The following is a 15,565-nucleotide window of genomic DNA, read 5'->3' on the forward strand; positions in this document are numbered from 1 at the left end:
ATTGACACAAAGTTTTTCGTCTGCAACTATAATCGTGTAAAAGTTACTTGTAAGCAGCAGTAAAGGCAGCTAATAACTCATTGTGTTGATGTCACTATTACCCTCGGCTATTACCATTGCGGTGAGATAACATTAAGATGAAGTATTAAAAATTTGCCAGCCCTACCACCACGCGGTAGGTTGACCACACGACACCTGTTAGCTAAATATACCATGAGCAATCAGCTCAAACATCTGCCTACTAGATTATTACGCAATAACTCTATGTTAAGTAATGCAATGTCCACACAAACAGATGCGCAGGCACTGGACAGTCCGTTGAACTTGAGATTTCTATGCGCACTGACTACTGGAATCGATTGCACTGGTAATATGGGAGGACGCTAATGATCAGGTTTTTTATTGAGCCTGTTTATTTAATGGTCTGCCGTATTAAGATTGACATGTGATGCCAATGACGTACTTATAATAAAAAAATAAGTTACAGAATAGCATCAATCATTAAATTGGAATTCATAGTCGTCGGTATTATATGAATACTTGAGGTGTATTGGGGTAAGCTTTGAAAGCGTAGTAATTTTTTAATGGCAATGGCTATTAAACTGCAAGCAATTTCTACTGTAGTAACATGAGCAGCAGCGAGAAGTGTTGCAGAAGCGTGTGTTCTGTGTAGCGTGTCATCTTATTTAAAAAGTATCCAGAAATAATAAAAATATTTGCTATTATCATTGTAAGTACAGACCTACGCTGAGAAATACGGCTAATGTTGTCTTCCAAAACATACACATATATTCTGTGATATAAAATCTACTTGGTGGCGTGCTTGCTCGAATGTATTACATTGGTATATAAATAGTTCTTCCTAACCCCGCGGAACCCTAACAGATTACAAACAAACCCCGCGAAGGCGGGTGGTACGAGTAAAGTCGGTGTTCGTGAGTAAAAATGCCATAAACCTGTTATTATATTGGCACGATGGCTAATTTGATGCGTTTGTGGTAATTTCTCAATTAAAGACATTTAAGTCTTAGCATTACTCAGTACGAGTAACTTGGTAGCAGCGATGTGTGTGGTTATTAAGCGTCTATCGTAATTTGTGCAAAAAGACGTAAATAATTACGTATAGTTGCGTAGAGTTGTTGTCTTAATAGTGATGAATATTATACTAATACAAACCAATGGAGTTGACCGGTCGAAGCTTTTTACAGATTTCCTGGTCAGTCCCATGTCCCATCCCACCAAAAGTGTGTATTTTTTTTAAGTTTTTATTTGACACCTTATAAACCAAATTCCATAGAACAAAACTAGAAACAAGGGAAATCTATGCTGGCGTGGAACAAAATGACATCTGATTTGATGTCATAATAAGTCAGTGAAGTCGAAAGTCGAATCGGCCTCCTTGTCGTAACGTCGTAACCACAGACTTGTCATTCTCGCGCTCGCGCTAATTCTATGGTCGTAACAGTAATGCTGCTGCAGTCATCATCTAAATTTCATCAACGGCGGCATCAACGCTGCACCAGTAATATCGCAGCTGTAATGCAGCTGCAGTTGCCGTCCGAAAGTGACCTGTAATTTCTTTGATAAATTACATTGCATTGGTGTCGTTGCAGCATTATCTGTCGCGATAAAGAAAATCCGAAGTCACTGCAGTGGGTGTGGATTACGAAGTTAGATTACAAAGTAGAATGCAATTCTAAATCGCTGTAGGTGTAGGTACTTTTAGTAGCGGGCTGAGTACTAAAAATATAATAACCTACATACTCGTACACCTACTGAATAGTTTACGATAGTCTGTGCGGAAAGAGAAGAGCCGTGGATTGTATTGGGCCCCATACATTTCACGACTCTTCTCTTTCCGCACAGAGTCTATAAATGTTTTTTTTGAAAAAGTTTGTTTTTTTAACGCGAGGCTTTTCACAGTAAACTACGTTGCATAGGTAGTCTGTCATACCAATTTTGTCAATAGAAGAAGGCGTGAAATGTTGTATGATAGACCAACCCTGCTCGCCTACATTTTTCAAATTGTCCGGCTTTTTCTACTGACGGAAATGGCTTGCCAAACTATAGTTAGTTAGGTATGTTTCTTTTTCCATAATGCTTATCAGAAATAAAACGGTTACAATGTTGCTGAGAAGTAATATTTTTAAATGATCATAAAATATTAATATCGGAATGAATTTTCCCATCACGGCACGTGTGCCTAATTGTGTGCCCGCATCCCTGATTGACGGAGTTTAGCGAGACAATACCGTTACACTTTCTACTGACACCCTAACCTAATGCAATACTGCTTAATAAACTATGAAAGACGTGTTTGAAGGGTCTTTTACGGAGTGAATACTAGCGGCCGTTTTAAAGTGAGCATACACTTTGTACTTGTAACAACCTTACTTTAAAGTATTTAAATGCAGGTTAGGTTAGGTGTACCATAAGAAGAAAAGTGTACAAAATGGTTAGTTTAATAGTTATTTGTGCAATAAAGCTAATTGAGTTTTTGCAGCGAGTAGTTTTGAGTCCCGAGGGCGCGAAAGTTTCTTATTTAGAAACGTGAGCGAAAAAAGCAGTATGAACATGAATGAGCATAAAAATTTCTAACGCAAACAAACAAATAGGTAGAAGAAATGCAAGGAATCGTTCGAAACTTGCCGTTGAGGAGTCCCATTCGTCTTCATAGGCATCAAATAGAACTTTTTAAATGCTAATTTGTAAATGAAAGTACAAAAAACGCTCTATGTATGAGGATCTACCCTTAATTTCTTAGAACTAAGAAGTTCTTAGTTAAGAACCTCCTCCTTTTAAATTTGGAAGAATTAAAAAATAAAATCTGGGAGACCGAGCTTTGCTCGGTAAACATATAAAAACTCAAAAACCAGCGTTTTCCCAAAGATAAGACCTAGCTAGATCGATTTTTCGCCCCCGAAAACCCCCATATAGCCAATTTCATCGAAATCGTTAGAGCCATTTCCGAGATCGCCGAAATATATATATATAAATAAATAAATAAACAAGAATTGCTCATTTAAAGGTATTAGATACCTAATTGGGCCCCCTGATTAACAGTCCGCCGGACGATATCGGCCTGTCAGTTAGAACAAAAACTCGACAGCTCCAAACAACTGACAGGCTGATATCGTCCGGCGCACTGTTAATCAGTGGGCAACCAACATCAGCCGGATCAGCCGCAAATCACTCGAATAGTAATAAATCTATAATATACAGCCGGCGTATTATGGATCGTTTTATCCACGTGATAAAATAACTGTCACTTTTAACACCGCCGGCTTGAAATTGACGAACACCGTTTTATCACGCTGTCACGTAGAAAAAACTACCATCATATCCGTACAGCTCTAGGTAACAATGTAAAGAATATAAAATTAACATTTACAAGTATAATAATAAATGTAGTTACGGCGGTCATAATATAATAAGTGGCTACAATTTAGTGAGCGAGTCGAGTAAAACACTACTAATATTGTATGGCCACTGCCCACGTAGTTACTAGTAGTTAGAGGTATAGTTAGTTTTTTTTCAAATTTCTGAAAACATCGTGTTGCATAAAATAAAATCAGATTTATAGAAGCCGTGTATTGATGTCGTTTTTTTTAATTAAGTAAGTACTTTATTTTTAGGGTTCCGTAAAATGGCCAAAGGGGAACCCTTATTGTTTCTTCTGCTGCCTGTATGTCACAGCCATTTAATTTATCCTTTTGAAACCAAACCATACATATTAATTGCCCATATACAAAGTAAGCTATGTTTATTGTGTGCAATGTAAATTATTACCACAAGATGAAGATGTTATATAGAGGATAGAGGGTGTTAGAAATAAATGGGAAGAAAATATCGATGCGGTTTGAAACATGTGTCGAACATTAGCAAAATGTCGCTGGTCCTCATAAATTAATGTACATTTCTTTATAAACCACACCACGACGTTAAGGCTGTGGTCACCAGATCGTAAACTTGCACCTTTCGCTCTCCTAAACAATTCCTTTGTCTATTCTTATGGCATATTCACTTTCTTTTGTTTTACCTTTTATTGTGTAAGAATTAGTATAAGTACCTAACTATGTAAGTAAGTGCATAGTCAAAAGTATAGTAGCATCAAAAGTAGCGGATCAGACTACGCGCCAAAAGTATATAAATGTAGGTACCATTCTTTAATAGCTCAATAAAAAGGGAAGGGACATGTCTCTATATGTAGATCAATTAGACTAAGTATAACAAATAATTTTCTACTAGAACTCTATTTAAAAATATATTTATATATACATACCTATATGATAGCAGGTTGTACTTTTGGCGCGAATGACGCGTTGTTTCATCCGCTACTATTGACGCTGACTGTATCAAGCGTAATATCTTGATTGGTCGATGATGTGCCTCGCCAGTGCAAGTATAAACAATGTTACCTATTATTAAGTACTTGGCCATCATCGTTAACATGATCTGAAAGTCAAATAACAGTTTTGGGTATACGTCTTGTAAAGTAGAAAGAGTTAAAGCTATGCAATGGCCGTCGTGCACTAAAATATTGATAACATACAGGTTTCTTGCAATCGCACAACACGCGTTAAGTCTGAAAAGTTATCACGAAAGCCATACCAAAGTCAGTACTTACCGTATCTGGAAAAGGCTTTTCCTAATTACTTGGGGTGTGTTTTGTTTGCGGCTATCAGCGTGTAACGAGGCGCAAATGGGTCGCCGGCGCGGCGATCGCGCGATCATGCGGGCCCGCCCCCGCCCGCCCCGGGCGTACGTCAAAGGCCTTTGTACGTGTGTAAGGGGGGGCGCACTGAGAAAAGCGCAGCGGTTAACGGTTTGATGCGTTTTGTTTTGTTGTAACAAGCTTGTTTCAGGTGGTTAAGAAATAGATGAATGTTGTATATTTGCGTTTTTGTTCTAAATTTTCCATCGTAAATGATATTTTTCCGGCTGCTGAAGAAATAATTAAGTATGGGTAAAAAAAATCAAGAGGCAGTTAACTATAAATCATTTAAGATAATTATGAACCTACATGCAAGTACTTTTAAGGTATCCACTGACGAGAAATATTTTAAAAGCGAAAACAAACACCTTTTGGCTTTTATTGGACTTTACATGTCTTATCCAAAATAATTCAAATTTAGGCGGTTTTGGGTGCGAGCGGGAAATTAAGTATGTCTATAGCGCTGTCTTGCTCACACATTGCTCCGCATTAGTGGGATATCCGCGTTATCCTAAGAAAGTTATACGCGTTTATTTTTAACCGCTTTCCGCGCTCTCTTGTGGTAAGTCGCGGCTTTACCAGATAAGACCGCTGCTAGAATCTCGCGTCTATCCTTGGTAATGAGTTTATCTCATATGTGCAATTAGCCCAAATACAATCTGGCGCAAGGACTTCGAGGTGCGCCAAAGGTTTAACTCTTGCTAACAATTGTGTATGAAAATGCTTATCATACGTTTGGACTGGTGAATTATTATAGTTTAGGCATGTATTTTTCGAACACCTTTAAAATAAACTGAGACAATTTATTTTAAAGGTGCTTTACTGAATGAAATAAAAATAGAATTGGACAGTTCATTAAATTTATCAAATACTAGCAACCCGCCCCGGCTTCGCACGGGTTAACAAATTATACCTACATAAACCATCCTCTTGAATCACTTTATCTATTAAAAAAAACCGCATCAAAATCCGTTGCGTAATTTTAAAGATCTAAGCATACATAGGTACAGACAGACAGACAGACAGCGGGAAGCGACCTTGTTTTATACTATGTAGTGATGAAACGAATGTAAAAATATCGATCTATATTAACTTTTAACATAAAATGCCAATAAACGCTAGAAAAATAAGAAATATTCACATGACACAAACTTCTACAAGTCCCAATCGTGTGTGCTCGTGTGTACACCACAGATTTTTATAATGCCTGTTTTATTATTATATCACATCAACTGTGTACTACGCTTGCAACAGCTAAAAACAGACGGACAGCTTAGAGGCTTGAGATCAATAATAAATAATATCATGGTAATATAGAATAGGATTCCGTTGGTTGCCTTTAGAAGGAAGAAGATCGGATGTAATAAAAAATGGGTGATTTTTCCTTACCAATAATTTTCACTAAACTGTGTATTTAGTTCGAATGTTTTATAATTTTCACCAGTATTCATGCTACTATAATAAAACATTTAAGTTCAGTGGGTATTTTTTACTTTAAACTAGGTACAATTTCACTATGAACAATCAAACTGCTTTGCCGCGATTTTTTATAACCATAAATAATTAAAAAAAAAAAAGAATACATACGCACTGTGTTCAGAACAGAGTGTTTTTTTAAGTGTAGTTTTTTTTCAGATATGCGTTTTGATCTTATGGTTCCGTATCGTGTTTAGAGTTCCGTCGCCTAAAGGTTTATGGTGGAAAAACACATGTTTTATACTTGGTCAACCAGATCTTGACAGTAGAAAAAGGCGGCAAATTTGAAAAATGTAGGCGCAAAGGAATATCGTCCCATAGAAAATTTGAATTTAGCGCCTTTTTTTACTGACAAGATTTGGTTGACCAGCTATATGTTTGTATGAAGGCACGAAACCCTGCCTCTTTACTTTATACGGCCCTACAAGAACAAGAGGCAACTATCTGCTAGAGTGAGAAAGTAATATGAGATGGGTATTACCATATCACTCTAGCAGATAGCTGCCTCCCGTTTTACAGGGCTAGTTAAGGATTTTAGACTAGTCAACTGAGAGTTTTTTATTTATTGCATTGGCATGGCACGGATGGTCAGCAACTTGGCTCTCAATAGTCTTATTTTTTGCTACGTGTATGAAGTCATAAAATATTTTTCTTGGCTGAATGGCATTATTTTTTTAACTTAATTTATTATTATAATCTATGATTCGAAAAAAAAATCAACTACTTATGAGATTATTTTAAAGTTTAATCTCAACGGATATTGATTTATTTACTGTTTTCTCCTTACGACGGCCGACCGAAGCGACCAATGTAAGTATGTTTTTTGTACAAATGCTTTTATTGCAATAGGTAGTCTTTTGAATTGACGTCATAATAATTTAAAGTTAGTGAAACATTGGGGCAAGAGTTTGTAGGAAATTCTCTTACTCTTCCTTCCTCCTGTTCCGAAAACAATAAACTAACCAACATGACCTTGGTACCTGGATTAAGCATCTGTTTATAATATAATATTAGTAATGGTAGGCCAACTATGTTATTGACCTTAATCGAGTTTGTAAGGATCCACCCTATCACCGTGGCCACGTATTGTAACAATTATGTAAATGACATAGCCGCAATATGGCCTGTGAATTGCCGCTTATCGGCCCATCGACACGCGACGCTTTATTAAAGTGACTACTATTGTTACTTTTAAACTGTTTTAGCATTTCAGAGTAGTCATAATTTAATTGCTGCATTGATAAGAGGAGCGCGTCTGCTGTGTTGGTAAATGAGCAAGGGATGAAATGCAAAATACCCATTAGTAGGTACTGTTTAATAGATATACCTACGTAAGTACTTACGTATCTATATGATTTTAGTGTAGTTAGTGTAACCAAAGCCGTCATATTTTATGTACAGTTTGCAGCAGAAGTAGCAATACGGGCGAGGTAATCAAAATTATCTATACAAACAAAGTGCATACGCTCAAACTGCCCTAACCATAAAGTTGTGCTCAGAACATATTAAACAGCACGCCCGCTTACCTACTTCTTCTGTTGATTGTTCTGTAAGTAAAAGGTATTAGACATTTGACAGTCTACAAACCGGTAATTGGCAGTTACGTAGACCAATGGACGATGACACATGTTGAATTTTATAACAAAATCTAGTAAAATAGATAGCGAACGAGCAATTTATCACAATAATGTGGATATTAAAATAAAATATTGAAAAATTACAAAATTACAGGACCTGAAAGTTTCAAAATTTAAGTTTTTTTTTAACTTCCAAAAACGTTAAAAGTAAAGGTACCATTTGATTCCTTACATTTCATCCAAAAAATATTGTATAGCAACTATATACATAAACGCAATATTTCACCGACAAAAACGCAATTTTCTTGTTTTGTCCATACTACAAGATGACGTCACGGCCTCTGGCCGTTTTGTATAGGGCGTTTCGCGAGTGAAGTGCGACTGTCGGACTTTGACTACAATTTCTGACTTTTGTGTTACTTTAATGCAAAGGGTCCCATATAGACATTTGATCCTAAAAACAAACCCGATCGATTGATACCATAAAAAAAAAATTAGTCATGTAGCCTATTCGTTGAATGTGTCAGTACTTAGTAGTATCCAGTAAGAGTTTAGGTAGGCAAACATATTATATTGACTATCCCACATCCCCATTGGCAAACCTACCGCAGTAAATCAGTTTCGCTTAAAAATATAAGAATTCCTTCTTTTATACAAATACCTGACATCAATTGTAACGATGAGTTAGTAATTGGTATTAACCACTAAACAGCTCACGAAAATAAATTCCGAGAGCATACAAAGGCGCATACATTGTTGAAATTTCAACTGCCGACATAACACCCGAGCATCTCTCGAAGAGAGCTACACCGAGTGGAAACTTCAAGTACCTCGTATCTATGGCATATCCGTTATTAAAAATAGAACCTTTGGTAATGTTGTTAAAGTTGAAATTTGGAATAACCATTGAGTGGCATTTGTTATTCTGGATGTTATTCAAAATGCAATTGGAAGACCACAGGCCACAACGAGACCTTGACGGTTCAAGAAGCACTAGTCCTCGGGGTCTTTGCACCTGATTTACGATGCCCAAACCGCATCCAATGTGCCTTTGTTGAAAAACACTTTTATTGAATAATAAAACTGGTCGGTAAAATGGAGCGAGTTTACAGTGTCATAATTTCTCCACATGTAACATGTATTTACTAGGTACTTTAGTAAAATCACTTTATGTATTTTTTATTCTACTTACCTACTTAGAAGTCATCTCTATTTTATTCTAGTCCCATATTCTTTATTTGAAATGCTTTATTTAGGTAGCAAGAAATACATATGCCAGTAAAATAGGACATAAATTGGCACGCTGAAGTTATTTTATGTAGGCCATTGAATGTATAAACAAGACTTTCAGACTATTGCTGTATCAAGTTCTTCCAGAGTATCAAGTGTATACTACCTGGAGTACAGTTGTTCAAAGTACTAGCATGCTATTCTCGGCTTAAGAACTATGCATAATCAACACGGTATGTAGGTACATATACTACTCCTAAGGCGATATGCTCAGTAAGTATTGAGATCTACCGCTCATAATTTATAACACAAATTGACCCTACTTAGGTACCACACTTTACAAGACACGTCATGGCAACAGTCCTGACCTATACTTCTATCTTGCGTCACAATACATTTTAAGTAAATATTTTGCCCCTGGACCTAAAGGAAATATTATAAACTTATCATTTTATTAGTTAAATCTTGAATTTATTTTAAAAAGGAGGACGCCAGTACGAATCCGAAAGTCCGTTGTACGCATTTTTTAAAGTTGCCCACTTGATTCGATTAAGTATAATTTTTATACTTGAATGACGTATTTCTGAAATAAATACTTCACGTCATAGATCTTATTATTTCTTCAGGTGACAAGCAAAAGTCACTGAGTAGTAAGTACCACCACAAGTTCATAGCCATAGTGAACCATATTAGTACGAAAACAAGGTTGATTTTTGTTTAAATATTTTATAGTAATTACAATTAGTGACTTTTGCTTGTCACCTGACGATTTATCAATCTACTCCATCTCAAAATCAATGGCATTGATAAAACGGCTTCACTGCCGGCCTGTACTGACCTGACCTACCCTACCTAGTCAGATGCCTGATTATTTATTATAAGGCAGCAATTTGTTACTTAAGGTTGAAGGATTACATAAAACGTATAAAAACCTACATTGGAAGTATTGGAACATAAAAAGTGCCATCATCAGTTCAAATTAGTGGCGTGACATTAAAAACAAAAAGGTAATACACATTCGTGCTTAAGATAGTATCGCGCGGTGAAACGCGAACAAGAGATAATGGCTCGATGAATAATAATGAGGCTGGTAAGTGTGAATCATCAAATATATTTAAATTGTTATCAATTAAAAGCAATATAATAGCGATTTGAGTCGACCGTAGGGCCATATGGTGCGCGCACGGGACTACCGCGCGGGCCCTGGAATGAGCGTTAATCACACCCTTTTTTTTCATAAGCGTTTTGTTATTCCATTTGCGTACTAGTGCAAGTGTTTATTCATAGTTTTTTTTATTTGCGTATCTTGTGTAATGACAACCATTTATATTTTTTTTATTAAAGCTTGTCATGGTTTTTTTAATAATTTTGTGTGATTAAATACCTATAGATGGTCAAGCAAATCTTGTCAGTAGAAAAAGGCGCGAAATTCAAATTTTATATGGGACGATATCCCTTCGCGCCTACATTTTTCAAATTTGCCGCCTTTTTCTACTGACAAGATCTGCTTGACCATCTATAGGTATATGTACTTAGTTCGTGACAAGGCGTTCATAACTTTCATATATTTTAAGAAAAATACTTGACTCTACTTACATTAATAAAATAACAAAAGCCGCTAAAGTTCATCGATGTAACATAAGTGCTAATTAAATTATAATGTGGTGGCATGCTCTAGAAATTGCTTTACCTAGGTACATCGCTGATTCCATGGCCCGTCGATTCATGTAAATTTGTCTGGCTCAATTGAAGTTAATAGAACTTCGGGAGGGTGAGGTCGCAGCTGACGCGAAGAGAGGACTGTGAGGGAATGCCGCCCTCCCGACGACGTGCGCAATTGATGTTTAAACAAAATGATACCGTCTATTGTGTGACTAAATTGACTGTCTATCCTTACCGACTGAGCGAGTAGGGTAGAATTTTTTAAACCAAATTTATTTTTTTAAGTATGCAGTACCTAAGTATTTTAGGTTATACCTAAGTACTGCATCAGAATAGCGTTGTTTAATGTCGTATTGAAAGTTTGTTTTGTAAATTTCAGTTGAACTTAAGAACTCGAGCACAGGAAGCACTATAAATTACTACCTATTTATTGAACGATCAAACCCGTAACGAGTTGGAAAATCAGAATCGGGCTCTAGCTTTCATCGAGACTATTATCTATGATTCCGACGCTTTCCGATGTTTTATTTTATTTCCATAGCTTGTTATTAAAACTAATAAAATTGTTGCATTGATTCAACTATGTTTATTTGGAACGTATTTAACACAATACCTACGTAGAAGCTTACAAAATATAATTTATAGATTCCTATATCTATTAGCCCAAAAAAAAAAACAAACACCTTGTCAACCTCTGACCAAAACAATAGAGTTTTACACCAATTTGTCCGATTAAAAAAAATAAGTCGCGTGGCATGGCCATGACAGCTGTGCGCTGATCTCGTCCCGCAAGATTGAGATCTGGTTAGGGACCCTGCCAGTAGCACACGTGCGTTTTGGAAGGTGAATTCAAAACAAACCATCAATGGATTTTATTTTGTCAATTAAATGTTTAAAAAAACGCCTTAATTATTTAAAGTACGAGGATTTTTTTACTAATAACAGCCCTTTTTTAATTTCGCTGCAGTCGGGTAAAAATGCCACTTGTGCAAGGATTAAATAATTTAAAAAAGGTTGAATTCCTATACTGGTACCTAATTTTATAACTATGCAGTTGCCTGATAGACAAATATTGTACAATTTTGGACTCTGGTTTCGAAGGGAAAGCGTCAAATCAAACACCTCGTTTATTAGAAACAGTAGTATGTTTAATCGGGCTGAACTAAACTCCACACAAATCCTCTCAAAGTACAAAAATAAATTTAAATATCTTATGAAATCCACGATAGACCACCGTTCGCTAGTTGCCGAAATCAAAAGTGACATCTACCGGGAAATTGAGTAAACTAAATTAACTAGGCGTTTTATACAAATATATTGTTTATAAACATGAGATTTTATCGCTTTAAGTACATATAAGGAATCTCTCAGCTGGCTTCTTGAGCTACCTAAATATTAATGACAAATGGTAATATATACTGGGTCAACCAAATCTTGTCAGTAAATAGGATCAAAAAAACTATACTCATCCTTTTCTTTTGGGTGCTAGTACTAGTGTAAGACAAAGATAGTATGATTCTATCTGTCTATGTTTGAAATCAAACAGGCCTTTGACACACTATAAAAATATACTACCTAGAATAAGTATAGATAATTTAAAAAGTATTAAAACCTATACTTGGTCAACCAGATCTTGACAGTAGAAAAAGGCGGCAAATTTGAAAAATGTAGGCGCGAAGGGATATCGTCCCATAGATGCCTAGTTGTTGTAAGGCAGTACCTACCTCCTGATACAAAGACAAGTGCGAATCTACTAACTGACGGTTTCGAATACTTTGGATAGAAAGGATAAAGAGAATTTTTTTTATTTAAAGTTTACACATATCATATTTAGGTATTTAATAACTGCAGTTTGACTCATCTATTTATATTTAGGCAATGTAGGTATGTAAACATTTTTTTATTATAGGATAGCAATATGTTCGTTTTCAAACTGTTTTTCGTGAGTTTTCCGTATTTAAAAGGATGGCACTTGCCTAGTTTCTAAGTAGAAATCTACATATTATTTACTTAATGCATGTAATTACAAATATATACGCTACATTTCGGACTAAGTATATTTAACAAAGTCGAAAACTGAGTAATTATAATCTGGAAGACTTATGCCAGTGGAAAATTGAGTTGATTTTGTATCATGTAGGTACCTACCTAAAGAATTTCAGCCTGTACTTACATCTTTAGAACCCCCCTAACTTTTTAGATTTAAATATACCTTATACTTACCTACATCAACACCCTACACAACAAACAAAACATTTGACAAACTTGAAATCCGATTCAGGTTTTCTTGATGTGTATGATTATGATGAATAATTGCGCCAAATTACAAGATAAGCCCAGTAATTTTGACGCTACCGTGAAAAAAACGACGGAAACATACCCACATATGTATATACAAAAACTGTTAAAATCTTAACTCTTCCCGCAGTCGAGTCGGGTAAAAAGGCTTGTTACCTATTTGCATTTATAGATAGTACTTAGTAGATAAAACCGGTAGATACTAAGTATAGTAGGATTTATTTATAAGGCTTGGAATAATCTCGCCTTGTTTGTGCGGCGCTTGCGATCGCACCTGTTGGTCGTGATCGGACTGGTAACATTACTATTATGAACATGGTGATGGCCACTAAAACTGGAAATCTAATACAGGTAAATATCATAGGCAAGTCGGCGCTCATATTTTTACCTTTCTCAATAGTCTAAGAATTAGACTAGACGGTGGGAATTGAGATTTATGGGTGGCCCGCTACCTGCAAGCCTAATTACAATATTTGTACGAAAAGGTGATTGTAGGTAATTGTGTGAAACCGCATTTAAGACTGTACTAGTAATCGCAAAAAATATATTTCATTATAAATAATCTGGCATTTTATTCGACCTAATCCAAACATAAACAAAATCTGAAATAAATAAAAGGTCACATAATTTATTAGTGTTTTTTTTTGTTTGAATCAAAACATTTTTAATTGCTTCGGATTATGAGAACTTTTATATTAATTACCCTTTAAATGAGCAGCGCGTTTCGCTGCTTACTTTTGTGCGAAACAAAAAGGGTTGAAAACGCACTTCAGAGTCATTGTTTTTGCGCTATAAATCTAGTGGATAGTATAATTATGGTGTTTAATGTATGACAGTCGCTTTGTTAGCATGTAAATGTTGAAGGGATTGCATGAGAGGGGTGGGAACGGGCTGAGAGCGACAATATTGGGCCGCGATGGGGCGCCACTTCAATGCCGCGCTTGGAACTAAAGTGTTAATAACTCGGGATAAATCGGGGTTTACGATAAACTCTCATAATCTAGAAAATAGTGTTATTAAAATTATTGCAAATATTCCATATTATACAATATACTTGCCTAAGAATACACAAATATATGATAAATACGAGTAACGTTTGATAAGGAACCTGATAGTAATAACATAATATTGTAATACCTACTTATACTTAATCGACGAATTAGCAACACTTGTAAAAATTCAAAATACACCCTGAATTCGTAATCCGTAAGTATTTATCAGATATCGGGTTCAACATTCAATTAATGCATCATATTAGTCATAAAAAAAGCGGCCAAGTGCGAGTCGGACTCGCCCATGAAGGGTTCCGTATTTAGGCGATTTATGACGTATAAAAAAAAACTACTTACTAGATCTCGTTCAAACCAATTTTCGGTGGAAGTTTACATGGTAATGTACATCATATATTTTTTTTAGTTTTATCATTCTCTTATTTTAGAAGTTACGGGGGGGGGGGGGGGACACACATTTTACCATTTTGGAAGTGTCTCTCGCGCAAACTATTCAGTTTAGAAAAAAATGATATTAGAAACCTCAATATCATTTTTGAAGACCTATCCATAGATACCCCACACGTATGGGTTTGATGAAAAAAAAAATTTTGAGTTTCAGTTCGAAGTATGGGGAACCCCAAAAATTTATTGTTTTTTTTCTATTTTTGTGTGAAAATCTTAATGCGGTTCACAGAATACATCTACTTTCCAAGTTTCAACAGTATAGTTCTTATAGTTTCGGAGAAAAGTGGCTGTGACATACGGACGGACAGACAGACGGACAGACAGACAGACAGACAGACAGACAGACAGACATGACGAATCTATAAGGGTTCCGTTTTTTGCCATTTGGCTACGGAACCCTAAAAAGTCAGCCATCACATTAGTAATCGAGTTGCGTCTCTTACAATCGGTCTCAATTTAAAAACTCAAAACCCGATCATATCCCATTAAGGAAACCGAATAATGAACCAACGAGTGGCCCGTAGCTCGCTCTTCAGTCGTCATACAATCATACTTAGATCCTAACTTGGTTTGTTCACATTGTTCCACACACAAAGCCTTGAGTAGCCTCTCCTTGTGAGAAACTGTTGCAATTTCGCCACTCGTGTGGGAATGTGGGTTCATTTTAATAACTATTTAAGTGCTTAAAGGAATAGCATTATGAGTACGTTTATGGATTGATATGGATATTGTTTGGAATACGGTTAATTGTTTGTTAATTGGTGGTTGTTATGAGAATGAATTTGTAGGTACGCTATGAATTTGTACGCTATTTGTACGCTACGAATTAAAGAGAAGAGTTTGTTGCTGCTGTAGTAATCTAAAATTGGTAGTAATTTAACGCAAAAAACAATAAATAAATATTACCTAACTTATCCATTGCGTTTTGATTGAAAGCTGCAACTTGTATTTGAACAGCGTACCAATTGCACGCAATTTCCATAATAAATGCAGTTCGTCCGTCAGGCTTAATACTTTTATTAGTCTTATTACTTTTATACTACTTGTAATATGTACCTATATATATACCTAAGTACAACCAATACCGATAACATCGTAGATGTTAACAGCTGATACAATAAAGTAGCTCCTAATCATTGAATTTTAATACA

The sequence above is a fragment of the Cydia amplana genome, chromosome 5 (genome assembly GCF_948474715.1).
Source record: "Cydia amplana chromosome 5, ilCydAmpl1.1, whole genome shotgun sequence".
Classification (NCBI taxonomy): domain Eukaryota; kingdom Metazoa; phylum Arthropoda; class Insecta; order Lepidoptera; family Tortricidae; genus Cydia; species Cydia amplana.